This window comes from Magnolia sinica, chromosome 1 (assembly GCF_029962835.1).
Source record: "Magnolia sinica isolate HGM2019 chromosome 1, MsV1, whole genome shotgun sequence".
Taxonomy (NCBI): Eukaryota; Viridiplantae; Streptophyta; class Magnoliopsida; order Magnoliales; family Magnoliaceae; genus Magnolia; species Magnolia sinica.
Window position 1 is genome coordinate 45,443,460 of NC_080573.1, and position 17,050 is coordinate 45,460,509.

The 17,050-nt window shown below is 36.2% G+C and overlaps 1 long non-coding RNA gene across 1 annotated transcript; it reads left to right on the forward strand.

Moving 5' to 3' along the window:
* The first annotated feature begins 15,651 nt into the window (after positions 1-15,651).
* On the forward strand, positions 15,652-16,714 carry LOC131241921 (uncharacterized). Its single transcript, XR_009169492.1, has 3 exons — positions 15,652-15,748; positions 15,831-15,937; positions 16,023-16,714. It is a non-coding gene; the product is annotated as an uncharacterized LOC131241921 (long non-coding RNA).
* Positions 16,715-17,050: the final 336 nt, after the last annotated feature.

Sequence of the window (17,050 nt, forward strand, 5' to 3'; positions counted from 1 at the left end):
TTATAGGTTTAGGTCAGGTTTAGGTTATAGGTTATAGGTTATAGCTTTAGGGAATTGAGAATAGGTTAAGGTTTAGGTTTAGGTTATAGGTTATAGGTTATAGGTTTAGGGATTTGAGAATACATTTAGGTTAAAGGTTTAGGTTGAGGTTATAGGTTTAGGTTAATGTTAGGTTATAGCTTAATGTTTAGGTTATAGGTTTTGGTTAAGGTTTATGTTTAGGTTTAGGTTATAGGTTATAGGTTATAGCTTTAGGGAATTGAGAATAGGTTAAGGTTTAGGTTTAGGAAATTGGGTTCGGGTTCAGAATTGGGTTTAGGTTAGGGTTTTCAAGTTTAGGTTTAGGTTTAGGTTAGAGAGTTGAGATTAGGATTAGGTGTAGGTTTAGGTTTAGGGATTTGAGAATACATTTAGGTTTTAGGTTTAGGTTTAGGTTTTAGTTTATATGTTTAGTTTATAAGTTTATGTTTAGGTTAAGGTTAGGTTATAGGTTATAAGTTTAGGTTATAGGTTATAGGTTATAGGTTAAGGTTTAGGTTATAGGTTTAAGTTATAGGTTTAGGTCAGGTTTAGGTTATAGGTTATAGGTTATAGCTTTAGGGAATTGAGAATAGGTCAAGGTTTAGGTTTAGGAAAGCGGGTTCGGGTTCAGGATCGGGTTTAGGTTTGGGTTTTCAAGTTTAGGTTTAAGTTAGGTTAGGGAGTTGAGATTAGGATTAGGTATAGGTTTAAGTTTAGGGATTTGAGAATACATTTAGGTTATAGGTTTAGGTTTAGGTTTTAGGTTATAGGTTTAGGTTTAGGTTATAGGTTATAGGTTTAGGTTTAGGTTTAGGTTATAGGTTAACTTTTAGGTTATAGGTTTTGGTTAAGGTTTATGTTTAGGTTTAGGTTATAGGTTATAGGTTATAGCTTTAGGGAATTGAGAATAGGTTAAGGTTTAGGTTTAGGTTATAGGTTATAGGTTATAGCTTTAGGGAATTGAGAATAGGTTAAGGTTTAGGTTTAGGTTATAGGTTATAAGTTATAGGTTATAGGTTTAAGGATTTGAGAATACATTTAGGCTATAGGTTTAGGTTGAGGTTATAGGCTTAGGTTAAGGTTAGGTTATAGGTTATAAGTTTAGGTTATAGGTTATAGGTTATAGGTTAAGGTTTAGGTTGTAGGTTTTAGTTTAGGTTAAGGTTATAGGTTTTGGTTTAGGTTTAGGTTTAGGTTATAGGTTATAGGTTATAGCTTTAGGGAATTGAGAATAGGTTTAGGTTATAGGTTTAGGGTGTGGTTTAGGTTAAGGGTGTGGTCCCTGCAAATACAGATATAAACACGGCCTGCTCCAATTGGCCAGGCCCCTCCAATGCTGTCTATAGGAAATGGACAGCTTCATCATGGTCATAACAGCGGTTCCCACCTTCTAGGGACCCCCGCTCATCCGGATAGCTCCGACGCACATCCGGGTCTGCTCCATTAATTTCAAGCAAATACATAAACACGACCTTTCCAAATGGCCAGGCCCCTCCAATGCTGTCCATAGGAAATGGACAGCTTCATCATGGTCATAACAGCGGTTCCCACTTTCCAGGGACTCCCGTTCATCCGGATAACTCCGACGCACATCCGGGTCTGCTCCATTAATTTCAAGCACATAAACACGGCTTGTCCAAATGGCCAGGCCCCTCCAATGTTGTCCATAGGAAATTGACAGCTTCATCATGGTCATAACAGTGATTCCCACCTTCCAGGGACCCTCGTTCATCCGGATAGCTCCGACGCATATCCGTGTCTGCTCCATTAATTTCAAGCAAATACATAAACACGGCCTGTCCAAATGGCCAGGCCCCTCCAATGTTGTCCATAGAAAATTGACAGCTTTATCATGGTCATAACAGTGATTCCCACGTTCCAGGGACCCTCGCTCAACATCCGGATAGCTCCGACGCACATCCGGGTCTGCTCATTTAAATAAAATGGATTATCAAGATCATTTAAATAAAATCAGGTCCAATCAATAATCTGACCTGGAGGATTCTGTTAGCAATGTTGACGGCACCTCGAATCTTATTTTAGGGCCTAGAAATTCAAAATTAGATACAAAAATTAGAAAACCCAAAGAAATTTAAGAAAGATAGTCAAAGTCCATGTGAATGAGCACAAGTATGCACCTACATATGAATTCTGAAAAGTTATTACATATCACCAAAAAAATTTATAATAATAAAAAATAAAAAATAAAAAATAAAAAATCCTTGCGTTTGGATATTTAAGAAAATTGGTTAAAATGAATTCATTTGCTTAATTCATGGAAACCTTGTGTTTGAATATTCAACAAAAATTGAATTGTAATAATTCGATTCAGTTCAATAAACTCAGATTTCTGAGAAGGATTTAATGGTTTTAAATCTATGATTTTCTAGAAAAGGTCCATTTCCTGGACGTCAAATTCAATGGCGAAAGTAAGATGGTTAATATTACTTTTCACAGTGCAAAGTTTCAGTTATGTCTTTTCTTTACCTTCCATTTTCTTCTTAACAAGAAAATCCATATTTACTAATATTCCCATTTTTCTATTTTTCAAAAGAATGAGTTTGGACTCCGAAAGTGTCGGCTTCAGCACTTGTACTTTCAGCCCAAACCCTAACCATGGACTCTAAAATTACCAAGTACTCATAAACATTTATTACAAGCATTTTCTGTCTATGTGCATGATGACCATACTGTTAAGATCAATCCTCTTATTTTCATTTACAGAAACTAGTGGATGACAAATTATGTGTAACATACAGAGACGGTTCAGCTACTTGTGCAATTAGGGAAGGTTCAAAAGGACATACATATTTGAAAGTTGGTCAAATCATAAACAGACGTATTATGGACGGAGACATTATTTTCATTAATAGGCTACCTAGTACTCATAAAAATTCATTGCAAGCATTTTCTGTCTATGTGCATGACGACCATACTGTTAAGATCAATCCTCTTATCTTCATTTACAGAAACTAGTGGAGGACAAATTATGTGTAGCATACAGAGATGGTTCAGCCACTTGTGCAATTAGGGAAGGTTCAAAAGGACGTACATATTTGTAAGTTGGTCAAATCATAAACAGACGTATTATGGACGGAGACATTGTTTTCATTAATAGGCTACCTAGTACTCATAAAAATTCATTGCAAGCATTTTGTCTATGTGCATGACGACCATACTGTTAAGGTCAATCCTCTTATCTTCATTTACAGAAACTAGTGAACGACAAATTATGTGTAACATACAGAGATGGTTCAGCCACTTGTGCAATTAGGGAGGGTTCAAAAGGACGTACATATTTGTAAGTTGGTCAAATCATAAACAGACGTATTATGGACGGAGACATTGTTTTCATTAATAGGCTACCTAGTACTCATAAAAATTCATTGCAAGCATTTTCTGTCTATGTGCATAACGACCATACTATTAAGATCAATCCTCTTATCTTCATTTACAGAAACTACTGGATGACAAATTATGTGTAACATACAGAGCTGGTTCCCATGCAAAAGTTAGCTCTCTACCAATAGCTGGAGGCATTCCCCAAACAGGAATTGCTTACAAAGAGAAGGTCGTGTGTCCTCAAATATGAACCAAATGATTACGAGGGTAGGCCCATTCTAGAAAAGGACTGCAGAAGTGGAGTAATATAAAACTAATTCCAACAGATCATCATTTACACATTTATTAGATGAAGAGAAACATACCTTTGCAAACTCTAATCTCCCAAGCTGGACAGCTAGATCAAATCTGTAATTAGGATCGGTAGCGACTTTAAGAAATATTGTAATAAGCCTATGGCTCATCCTTTCACAACCATACATTTGTTCGATGATCATGAGGCGAACGACCTAGTTTTTGCGACAGGGACTCTTTGTATTTTCCCTTCATATAAGTCCAAATCTAGCACAAGCTTTGGCTCATCGAACTGCACCCAAGTAGCCCCAGCTGCTTTCAAGTTAGCCAAAACCTCTCTGCATTGATCAGTAGAAAACCAGAAAAAGAATCAATTGCCCCAAAACTCTAGTATAGATATAACACCATAAGCGCCCCCAAAAAAAAAAAAAAAAAAAAAACACATTACATCCACATGTTGACAAGTTAAATGAGTTCTAAAATGAAGCTAGGAAGAAAAGTTTATGTAGAAAAAGAAAAGGCAGTAGGTATGGGCTTGAAGGTAGAAGGCAGAAGGCTTTACAGTAGAAGCAAGCATGCCATTTTGTATAGATAGATTATATTTGGAAAATCCATCCTTTCAAACCAAAAATAAAAATAAAAATGGTATTAAACAAAGTAATAAAGATAACATCAATACCCAATGTATAAGAATCATAACACAGAATTCGAGAATAAATTGGTCTAGCCAGGGTATGAGAATTCAGTAGCTTCTCTTTTCAATTTGGCCAAGTCAATGACAGACAATATTTTTTTTCATTGTTCTTTTCAATTGGTCTAACAAAATTTTTTCAAATTGCCACTAAAGTTTAGCTTCTTCAGTAGAAAGTGAACCTAATTCTCTACCTGAATTATCCAAGCATTAAGAGAGAGCATGGTATAAGCAACTCATAAACAAAATAGCAACCTCACAATTTTAAAATCAAGACAAATGCATTATTCATCAAAAGACATGGTGGAAATCAAACATCCCTAATTTGTAAAATCAGAAATCCCTAATTTGTAAAATCAGAAATCCCTAATTCTGGTTGAATCCTCAGATCCCCAAAATCCTCAAATCCCTAATTTTAAAATCAGAAAAACCCCAATTCGGGGTCCACATTCAAATCTATAAGCCCTAAAATCCCCAAATCCCAAAATGAGGGTCCACATCAAATCAAAAATTCAGAAATTACTAAATCCCCAAATTCATAAATTGGCATTGAGAGAGAGAGAGAGAGAGGAGAGGGGGACGTGGATTAGCTACTGACAGGTTGAGAGAGAGAGAGAGGGAAAGGATTAGGGCGAGAGAGAGAGGGAGGGAGAGGATTAGGGCGAGAGAGAGAGCAGAGGTTCTCTGCTGGACGTTGGACGCCGAACGCGGATTAGATACAGGTTGAGTAGCGAGTTAGCTACTGAAGTGACGCCACCAATTTCTGTGGGGCACACTATGATGTATGTGTTGTATCCACGCCGTCCATCCATTTTGAGATATTATTTTAGGGCGTGACTTAAAGAATGTGGCAGATAAAAACATGTAGTGGACCTCACCACAGAACACACTGGAGAGAGTGATTCCCACTATTGAAACTATCCTAAGGCCCACCATAATTTTTATTTGAAATCCAACCTGTTCAAGAGTAAAAAAAGACATGAAATAAGGTAAAACACAAATATCAGCTTGATCTAAAACTTTCGTGGCCTTTAGAAGTTTTTAATGGTGGGTGTCATAGTCCCCACTATTTTCTGTGCTGGGGTCCACTGGAGCTCTGGATTTAACTATGGATATTGCCCTAAAATGATCTCTCCAAATGGATGGAAGGTGTGGATATAAAACATACATCATGGTGGGGCCCAAAAATGAGAGGTATATGAATATCAGGTGGATCACACCAAATGAAAACAGTAGTCATTGGATATCCATCGTTAAAATCCTCATAAGGCCCACTGTACTATTTTTGATACATTTAATCATGTTTGTTCTTATAATTACAAAAAATTATTATATGTATAGATCATACACCATTATTCGATGTATCGTCATGACCATGTGTGCAATGATCATGTAGTGGTCCACTTAATATTATTTTAGGGCGTGACCTAAAGAATGAGGCAGATAAAAACATGTAGTGGACCTCACTACAGATCTTATACTTATAACCCTAAACCCTAACCTATAACCCACACTTACAACCTTAACCTAAACCTACAACCTTAACCTAAACCTATTCTCAAATCCCAAATCTTATACTTATAACCTAAACCTAGACCTTAACCTTAACTTATAACCTATACTTATAACCTTAGCCTAAACCAATTATCAAATCCCTAGACCTATACCTATAGCCTAAACCTAGACCTTAACCTAAACTATAACCTATACTTATAACCTATAACCTAAACCTTAACCTAAACCTATAACCTAACCTTAACCTAAACCTATAACCTATAACCTATAACCTATACTTATAACATTAACCTAAACTATAACCTTAACCTATAACTTGTACTTACAACCTTAACCTAAACCCATAACCTATAACTTAAAACTGAAACCTATAACCTAAACCTATACTTATAACCTAAACCTAGACCTTAACCTAAACCTATAACCTAAACCTAAACCTATAACCTAAACTTATAACCTATAACCAAACCTTAACCTAAACCTAAAACCTAAACTTAAACCTATAACCTATACCTATAACCTAAACCTAAAACCTAAATGTATTCTCAAATCCCTAAACCTAAACCTAAACCTACACCTAATCCTAATCTCAACTCCCTATCCTAAACTTAAACCTAAACTTGAAAACCCAAACTTAAACCCAATCCCGAACCTGAACCCGATTTCCTAAACCTAAACCTTAACCTATTCTCAATTCCCAAAAGCTATAACCTATAACATATAACCTATAACCTAAACCTAAACCTATAACCTAAACTTAAACCTTAACCTAAACCTAAACCTAAACCTATAACCTTAACCTAAACCAAAACCTATAACCTATAACCTATAACCTAAACTTATAACCTATAACTTAAACCTAAACCTAAACCTATAACCTAAACCTAAAACCTAAACCTAAACCTAAAACCTATATGTATTCTCAAATCCCTAAACCTAAACCTACACCTAATCCTAATCTCAACTCCCTGACCTTAACCTAAACCTATAACTTATAACCTAACCTTAACCTAAACCTATAACCTATAACCTATAGCATATAACCTATACTTATAACCTTAACCTAAACTATAACCTTAACCTATAACCTGTACTTACAACCTTAACCTAAACCCATAGCCTATAACCTAAAACCGAAACCTATAACCTAAACCTATACTTATAACATAAACTTAGACCTTAACCTTAACCTAAACCTAGACCTTAACCTAAACCTATAACTTAAACCTAAACCTAAACTTATAACCTAAACCTATTCTCAAATCCCAAAACCTATAACCTAAACCTAAAACCTAAATGTATTCTCAAATCCCTAAACCTTAACCTAAACCTATAACCTATAACCTAACCTTAACCTAAACCTATAACCTATGACCTATAACCTTAACCTCTACTTATAACCTTTACCTAAACCTATTCTCAAATCCCAAAACCTATACCTATAGACGAAACCTAAACCTTAACCTTAACCTATAACCTATACTTATAACTTTAACCTAAACTATAACCTTAACCTATAACCTATACTTATAACCTATAACCTAAACCTTAACCTAAACCTATAACCTATAACCTAACCATAACCTAAACCTATAACCTATGACCTATAACCTTAACCTATACTTATAACCTTAACCTAAACCTATTCTCAAATCCCAAAACCTATACCTATATCCGAAACCTAAACCTTAACCTTAACCTATAACTTATACTTATAACCTTAACCTAAACTATAACATTAACCTATAACCTGTACTTACAACTTTAACCTAAACATATAATTTATAACCTAAAACCGAAACCTATAACCTAAACCTATACTTATAACCTAAACCTAGACCTTAACCTTAACCTATAACGTATACTTATAGCCTTAACCTAAACCTAGACCTTAACCTAAACCTATAACCTAAACCTAAACCTAAACTTATAACCTAAACCTATTCTCAAATCCCAAAACCTATAACCTAAACCTAAAAGCTAAATGTATTCTCCAATCCCTAAACCTTAACCTATAACTCAACCTAAACCTATACTTACCACCTAAACCTATTCTCAAATCCCAAAACCCATAACCTAAACCTAAATCTTAACCTAAACCTATAACCTATAACCTAAAACCGAAACCTATAACCTAAACCTATACTTATAACCGAAAACTATTCTCAAATCCCAAAACCTATAACCTAAACCTAACCTTTCCCTAAACCTATGACCTACACTTATAACCTAAACCTAAATCTATAACCTAAACCCTAACTTAACCCTATAACCCATAACCTTAACCTAAACTTATAATCTTAACCTAAACTAATTCTCAAATCCCAAAACCTATACCTATAGCCTAAACCTAGACCTTAACCTAAACTATAACCTATACTTATAACCTATAACCTAAACCTTAACCTAAAACTATAACCTATAACCTAACTTTAACCTAAACCTATAACTTATAACCTATAACCTATAATCTTAACCTGTACTTATAATCTTAACCTAAACCTATTCTCAAATCCCAAAACCTATACCTATAGCCGAAACCTAAACCTTAACCTTAACCTATAACCTATACTTATAACCTGAACCTAAACTATAACCCTAACCTATAACCTATACTTATAACCTTAACCTAAACTGTAACCTATACTTATAACCTATAACCTAAACCTTAACCTAAACCTATAACTTATAACCTAACCTTAACCTAAACCTATAACCTATGACTTATAACCTTAACCTAAACCTATTCTCAAATCCCAAAACCTATACCTATAGCCGAAATGTAAACCTTAACCTTAACCTATAACCTATACTTATAAGCTTAACCTAAACTATAACCGTAACCTATAACACTTATAACCTATAACCTAAACCTTAACCTAAACCTATAACCTATAACCTAACCTTAACCTAAACCTATAACCTATGACTTATAACCTTAACCTATACTTATAACCTTAACCTAAACCTATTCTCAAATCCCAAAACCTATACCTATATCCGAAACCTAAACCTTAACCTTAACCTATAACCTATACTTATAACCTTAACCTAAACTATAACCTTAACCTATAACCTAAACTATAACCTTAACCTATACTTACAACCTTAACCTAAACCTATAACCTATAACCTAAAACCGAAACCTATAACCTAAACCTATACTTATAACCTAAACCTAGACCTTAACCTTAACCTTAACCTAGACCTTAACCTAAACCTATAACCTAAACCTAAACCTAAATTATAACCTAAACCTATTCTCAAATCCCAAAACCTATAACCTAAACCTAAAAGCTAAATGTATTCTCAAATCCCTAAACCTTAACCTATAACCCAACCTAAACCTATACTTATCACCTAAACGTATTCTCAAATCCCAAAACCCATAACCTAAACCTAAACCTATAACCTATAACCTAAAACTGAAACCTATAACCTAAACCTATACTTATAACTAAAAACTATTCTCAAATCCCAAAACCTATAACTTAAACCTAACCTTTCCCTAAACCTATGACCTGCACTTATAACCTAAACCTAAATCTATAACCTAAACCCTAACCTAACACTATAACCCATAACCTTAACCTATAACCTATACTTATAACCTTAACCTAAACTATAACCCTAACCTATAACCTATACTTATAACCTTAACCTAAACTATAACCTATACTTATAACCTATAACCTAAACCTTAACCTAAACCTATAACCTATAACTTAACCTTAACCTAAACCTATAACCTATGACCTATAACCTTAACCTAAACCTATTCTCAAATCCCAAAACCTATACCTATAGCCGAAACGTAAACCTTAACCTTAACCTATAACCTATACTTATAACCTTAACCTAAACTATAACCCTAACCTATAACCTATACTTATAACCTTAACCTAAACTATAACCTATACTTATAACCTATAACCTAAACCTTAACCTAAACCTATAACCTATAACCTAACCTTAACCTAAACCTATAACCTATGACCTATAACCTTAACCTAAACCTATTCTCAAATCCCAAAACCTATACCTATAGCCGAAATGTAAACCTTAACCTTAACCTATAACCTATACTTATAAACTTAACCTAAATCTATTCTTAAATTCCAAAACCTAAACTTATAACCTAAACCTAAACCTTAACCTATAACCTAAACCTATACTTATAACCTTAACCTAAACTTATAACCTTAACCTAAACCTATAACCTATAACTTATAATCTATAACCTAAACTCAAATCTCTAAACCTAAACCTTCACCTAATCCTAATCTTAACTCCAATTCCCTAAACTTAAACCTAAACTTATACCTATTCTCTATTCCCTAAACCTAAACATATAACCTAAACCCTATAACTTAGCTTAATCTTAAAGCTATTTCCGTAAACTGACTTTAGTCTTTTCATTGTAGACATGGATAAGAGTTGGATGCGAGTTAAGAACAGGTTTGGCCCAGAGTATAAACAAGGGGTTCTAGAGTTCATGAAATTTGCGCGAAATTGGGCAGATTCAAGGAATAAGATTAGGTGTTCATGTCGAAAATGCAAGAACATGATATATAAGACTTTAGACAAAGTAAAGGATGATTTATTTATAGTTGGGATTAACCAAGGTTACACTTGGTGGATCTATCATGGTGAAGATATGAACTATAGAGTTGAGCTCATTGAATTCCTTGCTGACCCAATTATGTCAGATGATGAGGATGAAGACGTTGACGAAATGCAAGATATCATAGGGGATGTGTTCAGGGGAACAACTGCGGATACTGATTTTGCAATGACAAGCAGTAGCCAAGATATTCCTCTAATGGGTGATGTTGAATCAGAAAAGTTTAGTAGGTTGTTGAGGGATGCGCAACGTTCACTTTATCCGGGGTGTGAGAACTTCTCCAAGTTGAATTTTCTTACAAAGTTACTTCATTTGAAGACAACAAATCGTTGGAGTAACAAACGTTCGACATGTTGCTTGAGTTGTTGAAAGAAGCATTATTGGACGGTGAGACATTGCCTAAGTCTCATTACGAGGGAAAATTCTTGATGTGAGACTTGGGCCTTAATATGAACTCATACATGCATGTATAAATGATTGTTTATTATATCAAAAAAAGCATGATATGGCTGAAGAGTGTCAAGAATGTGGAGAGTCTAGGTGGAAGAATGACAGAGCCAGGGGTAAGAAAATCCTGCGAAAGGTGTTAAGGTACCCATTGAAACCCAAATTGCAAAGATTTTTTTATGTCTCGTAAGACGGCTGAAGATATAAGGTGGCATAAGGAGAAATGCGTTCATGATGATAGTACACTGAGACACCCTACGGACTCTGAAGCCTGACAAAATTTTGACAAGCAACATGACTGGTTTGCAGAGGATTCTCACAATATTCGACTAGGTCTTGCAAGTGATGGTTTTAATCCATTTGGTAATATGAGTAGCTCGTACAATATGTGGCCAGTAGTACTTAGCCTTACAATTTACCTCCTTAGTTGTGTATGAAGGAGTCATTTTTCATGATGTCATTGCTTATTCCTGGACCCAGGTCACCTGGGAATGACATTGATGTGTATTTGCTACCATTAGTAGACGAGTTAAACAAGTTGTGGAGTCAAGGTGTACAAACGTATGATACATTTGCAAGATAGACATTTCGATTACATGCAGCGGTCTTGTGGACTATAAATGACTTTCCTGCCTATGAAAATTTGTCTGGGTGGAGTACGAAGGGCAAGTTGACTTGTCCTATATGTGGTATTGAGACTTGTTCATTGTTATTGAAGCATGGTAGAAAAACGTGTTATATGGGTCATCGTCGCTTCCTTCCGAGCGATCATAGTTGGCGTATGAAGACGATAATCTTTAATGGCAAACAAAATCATAGGCCACCCTCGAAAGAGCTATCTGAAGAAGACGTGATGTAGCAACTGAGTAACATTGGAGAAGTTAGATTTGGTAAGGCATCACACTTGAAGAAGAGGAAATATACCGTATTGGACTATAACTGGAGGAAGAAGAGCATATTTTTTGAGTTGCCCTATTGGAGTGATTTGAAATTGCGACACAACTTGGATGTCATGCATATTGAGAAAAATATATGTGACAATATCTTCGGAACATTGATGAATATAGAGAAGAAAAAAAAAACAGTTTCAAGGCTTGATTGGATCTACAAAAAATAGGTTTAAGGAAAGAGTTGCACTTGCAACCACATAAAAATTCGTATACTATACCAGCAGCCTGCTACACGTTGACAAAACTAGAGAGAAAGCGTTTATGTGAATGGTTGAGATCGGTGAAGTTTTTCGATGGGTATGCGTCAAACATATCTTGGCGCGTCAACGTTACGGATTGTAAGGTAACATGAATGAAAAGTCATGATTGTCACGTCCTTCTGCAACGCATACTGTCGGTTGTGATTCGTGGATTCTTGAGCAAGGATATCAGTGCGACACTGATTGAGTTAGAGATATTCTTTAAGGATTTGTGTTCAAGATCGTTGAATGTAGATGTTATTAAACGACTGGAGAGGGACATTGCCGTAATCCTTTGCAAACTTGAAAGAATATTTTCACCTGCATTCTTCGATGTCATGATACACCTAGCGATTCACTTACCGCACGAGGCGAAGCTTGCAGGCCCAGTACAATATCGTTGGATGTATCTGATTGAAAGGTGGTACCAATATGTTAAAATTTTTATTCATTCCATAAACTACATATATCCATGTTTTCATACGTATAACATAGTGGTTTTGTGTACAGATACCTTCACACACTGAAACGATTTGTGAGGAATAAGGCACGACTGGAGGGGTCGATAGTTGAAGCATACATTGATAATGAGTGCCTTACATTTTGCTCCATGTATCTTCATGGCATAGAGACTAGATTCAACCGAGAAGATCAGAATGCCGATGAAGGGCAGGAGCATGAACAAGGACTCATATCTGTATTTGCACATAACGTTCGTCCTTTAGGATCCCCGACATTTCAGGATATGGACCTTGAGGATTTAGCAAAGGCGCGGTGGTATGTGTTACATAATTGTGAAGGAATAGAGTCGTACTTAGAGTAAGTCTTCTCTCGATTATTATTTTCTCTACATACGATGATCTTAATGTTTCTTACTAATGACGTGCCATTTATGTGTAGTGAACACATAGACAAGATGAAGTCCAAATTCCCCACAAATTATGATCGAATGCATCAGGATCAGTTTCTATAATGGTTCGCCAAACGTGTAAGATTTCACATTGTATCTCACCACACTTAACATTTTCGTTGTATTGCACATTATTTCAACTTATGAAAATTCCTAAATAATTATATTCTGTATATGATAATAGATGAAGACGTTGCGCACAAGCAACTCTGTGGATGCGTCTGATGCATTATACTCACTGGCGTGTGGCCCTGATAGACGTGTATCTAGATATACAGGTTGTATTGTAAACGGGATTCAGTTTCACACCGAAGAACGTGAGAAGTACAGGACCACACAAAATAGTGGGGTGGTTGTGAAGGGAACAAATGAGGAGGATAAAATTGACTTTTATGGCATTTTGACAGATATTATTGAGCTGAGTTATTGTATGAGAAAGCGGGTGTATTTATTTAGATGTGATTGGTGGGACATTGGAAATAAGAAGTTGGGAATACAGACTAACAACTACTTTATAAGCATAAATTTATCTCAAAAGTGGTTTAAGGACGACCCATTTGTTCTCACCAGCCAAGCCGAACAAGTATTTTACCTCGCTGACACCAAGTTAGGTGGCTCTTGGCACGTGGTGCAAAAAATAAAGCCCAGGAACGTATTTAACGTTCCCGTACCAGAAGTTGAAGATAGCGAGGATGGGGGAAATGACACGTTTAGGGTTGAAGAAGCATATCAAGAAGACATGCCATCTAGGGATACAGGGACTAATTCAAGTGTTGATATTGATGTGGTGCAATTAAATAGAGATGATGTGCCACCTGATCATGTTGATGCCTCAATAATACGTGATATTGTTAGAGATGATAGCAGTTTCATTGATGACGACGTTACGGACAATGAGGATGAAATATTGATCAGCGATAGTGATGGTGAAGAAATAGCCCTAAGCGATAGTGATACAAACGACGATTATTAAATGTACATATGATTTACATGTCATTTTTCAATTCGAATAATTTATGTTTTCCATGTATACGTGAAAATTACAAGTCATGATTAATTCTTTTTATTGACTTGTTTATAATCCACATTTGCAGTTGAGTCAATTTCTGATCATGTCTTCCTTAAACTGAAGCATAGCAGAAGTACACAACATACTTCATCAGCTATTGCAGATGGATGTTTCGGTCCTATCTTCTTCTGGTAGGGCCATAGAGATACCCGGTCTGGTCGATGAGTGTAGAATGAAATATATCGACGACGACTTAAAGGAAAGATTATGTCATCTCAAAGAAATTTCGTGGCTGATGAAGATATATAATCGCGAGAAATGAGATATAGAAGATACGACTCTGTCACTTGCACATCTGAATGGAGTCCCGAGAGACCACATTTTGCCTATTGTGACTGGCATGTTGGCTGTAAGTAAATATGTCGAGTGCTTCACACGAAATGACATATACTTCTAAAGCATATGATAGCTTACGCAAGGAGTACTTCGAATAGTTTACCTCAAAGTTGTTTCGTATTACAACGAAATATGTGTATTTAATATAGAATGATAATGTATAATGGAATTTTCAATAGTTATAGATTAAAGTTTACAGTTTTATTATATTCTGCTTGCATTATAGTGTAATGGTCTAATAATATTTTAATCATCTCTCTAAGCATAAGCACAAATACATTGTACCGTCAATACTACTTGTATAATATTTTAGTATATTCCACTTGTATTGACATTGTTTAAATTTATAAGTTCGTAGCTCGCACATATTCAATGATGGCACCAGGTGGAAGAGTACGTCATTCACGCACTGGATCTACCCCTTCTACCCGTGATGCGACGGAGCCAGCATCGCCGTCACATGTTGCATCACAGGCGTCTGATCCCTTAGTTGCGCATACACCGGGCACTGCATGTAAGTCTTGAGATATATTTCTTTTAATGATTTCTCTTTATATTTAGACTTACATATTTCTTTTGCAACAGCGTCATCGACCAGCTGACAAGGATGTGGACCTACGTGTGGGTTACTTTTAGAGCGACTTACGCGTGAGGGTAGGGTGACGGTAGATTTTCCACAGGACTGCATTAGACCTGTTGGGAACAATGCCATGTTGTTTAAGTCGGAGGTCAGTGTCTTATGCCGATCTCTGATCCCCCCACCACCCTCCGTTGGGGAGACGTGACAGATGATGTGCAGCAGCTCATCCGTCAGTGCCCTCAGGTAAATTTTAGTAAATTAAAATTTATTTTATAAAAGTTCATTTACTGTTAAGTTATTTTCTTAATAAGTTTATTGTCTTAATCTATTATTTACGAAACTGCAGGATAAATTTGACTTGGATTTGAGTGTTCCGCACATCTCTCATGCCGTCGACGACATGATGAAGGAACGGTTCAAGGATTACTGCAGTAAATTACACCCGCAGTACAAGCGGTGCATGAGCCACGAGGAGGCCGTACAGTCCGCACCACTGCACGTGACTGATGAAGACTAGCGGATACTCTACGATAGGTTTTTGTCTGATTTTTTTCAGGTAATATTTACATATTTATGATATCTTAATGTAATAATTAAATTCATAATTAATAACAATGTATTATGAATAATGTGTTAGAAGAGGAGAAAAATAAATTCTGACAACAGAAGAAAGTTAGAAGTGAAGCACGTAGCTGGTTCAAAGTCATTTGTACGACTTCGTCACGACATGGTAAGAAAGTACTGGTAATTATTACGTTTATATATTCTTTCCATACATTTATATTAATTCTATTGTCTTTTCGATTGCGTAGCGAGATTCCGTCACTGGCCAGGAGCCCGGGTCAGTAGACTTCTACAAGGAACTCACTGTCGGCAGGCGACGGGATCTTGGGTACATCCTAGAGCTAGCGAGATTTGGGTAAAGATCCTTACATTGTAAAATTTATTTTCATTAAATTATAATAATGTCATTTATTATGAAAATTCATATGTTTTCATTACAGGAGGAGATGGACACCTTACGTAGTCAGCCCACTCCCGATGGTACTCAACGGAGTGAGCCAGAGATCCTGAGTCAGGTGCTTGGCACTCGTTCTGGATATGTGCGTGGGTTTGGCCATGGTGTTAAGCTCATGGCACCTGCTAGAGCTGCCTCCAGCCGATCCATCGTCATTGGCGACAGCACCATATGCTGAGCTGATACTGCAGAGAGAGAGGTTCAATAGCTACGGGTCATCGTCGATGACATCAAAGATCAACTGGACAGGCAGAGGGAGGAGCAGGAGAGGAAGATGATGGAGGAGCTGGTGAGGCAGAGGGAGGAGCAGGAGAGGAGGATGGACGATCAGCTGGCGAGGCAGAGGGAGGAGCAGGAGAGGAGGATGGAGGAGATGCGGGTGGAGCATGAGCGATGGATGATGGAGATATTTCAGGTTTTCACTGCACGCTTACCCACCGATGCTCCACCACCTCCGCCTTCTTCTTTGTGATTTTTTGTATATTTGTTTATGATGTTAAGTTCATATGTATTTATGTATGAATGAATGTGATGCGGATAAGATTGTTTGTGTTTGGATGAATGTAGTTTATGTTTGGGTTTGGGTTTAGATGGATGTGAATGTGAATATGATGAAATATATTATATAATAGGTGTATATCAGGATGAATATGATGAAATATATTGTTAACAGGTGTATATCAGGAATTTTGTGTGGAAAAAAAGAGACTTTTACCTACAAAATATTTCGTCAGTAAAAGTCCCATCCACATTTATTTTTAGCAGCGAAAATTTTCGCTGCTAAAAGTCTTGTAAAGTTTTTTAGCGACGAAAAATTTCGTTGCTAAAAGTGTAATGAATTTTTTAGCAGCGAAAATTTTCGCTGCTAAAAGCCATGTAAAGGTTTTTTAGCGACGAAAATTTTCGTCGCTAAAAGTGGAACGAATTTTTAGTAGCAAAAATTTTCGCTGCTAAAAGTATTGTTCAGTTTTTTTAGCGACGAAAATTTTCGTCGCGAAAAGTGGAATGATCTAA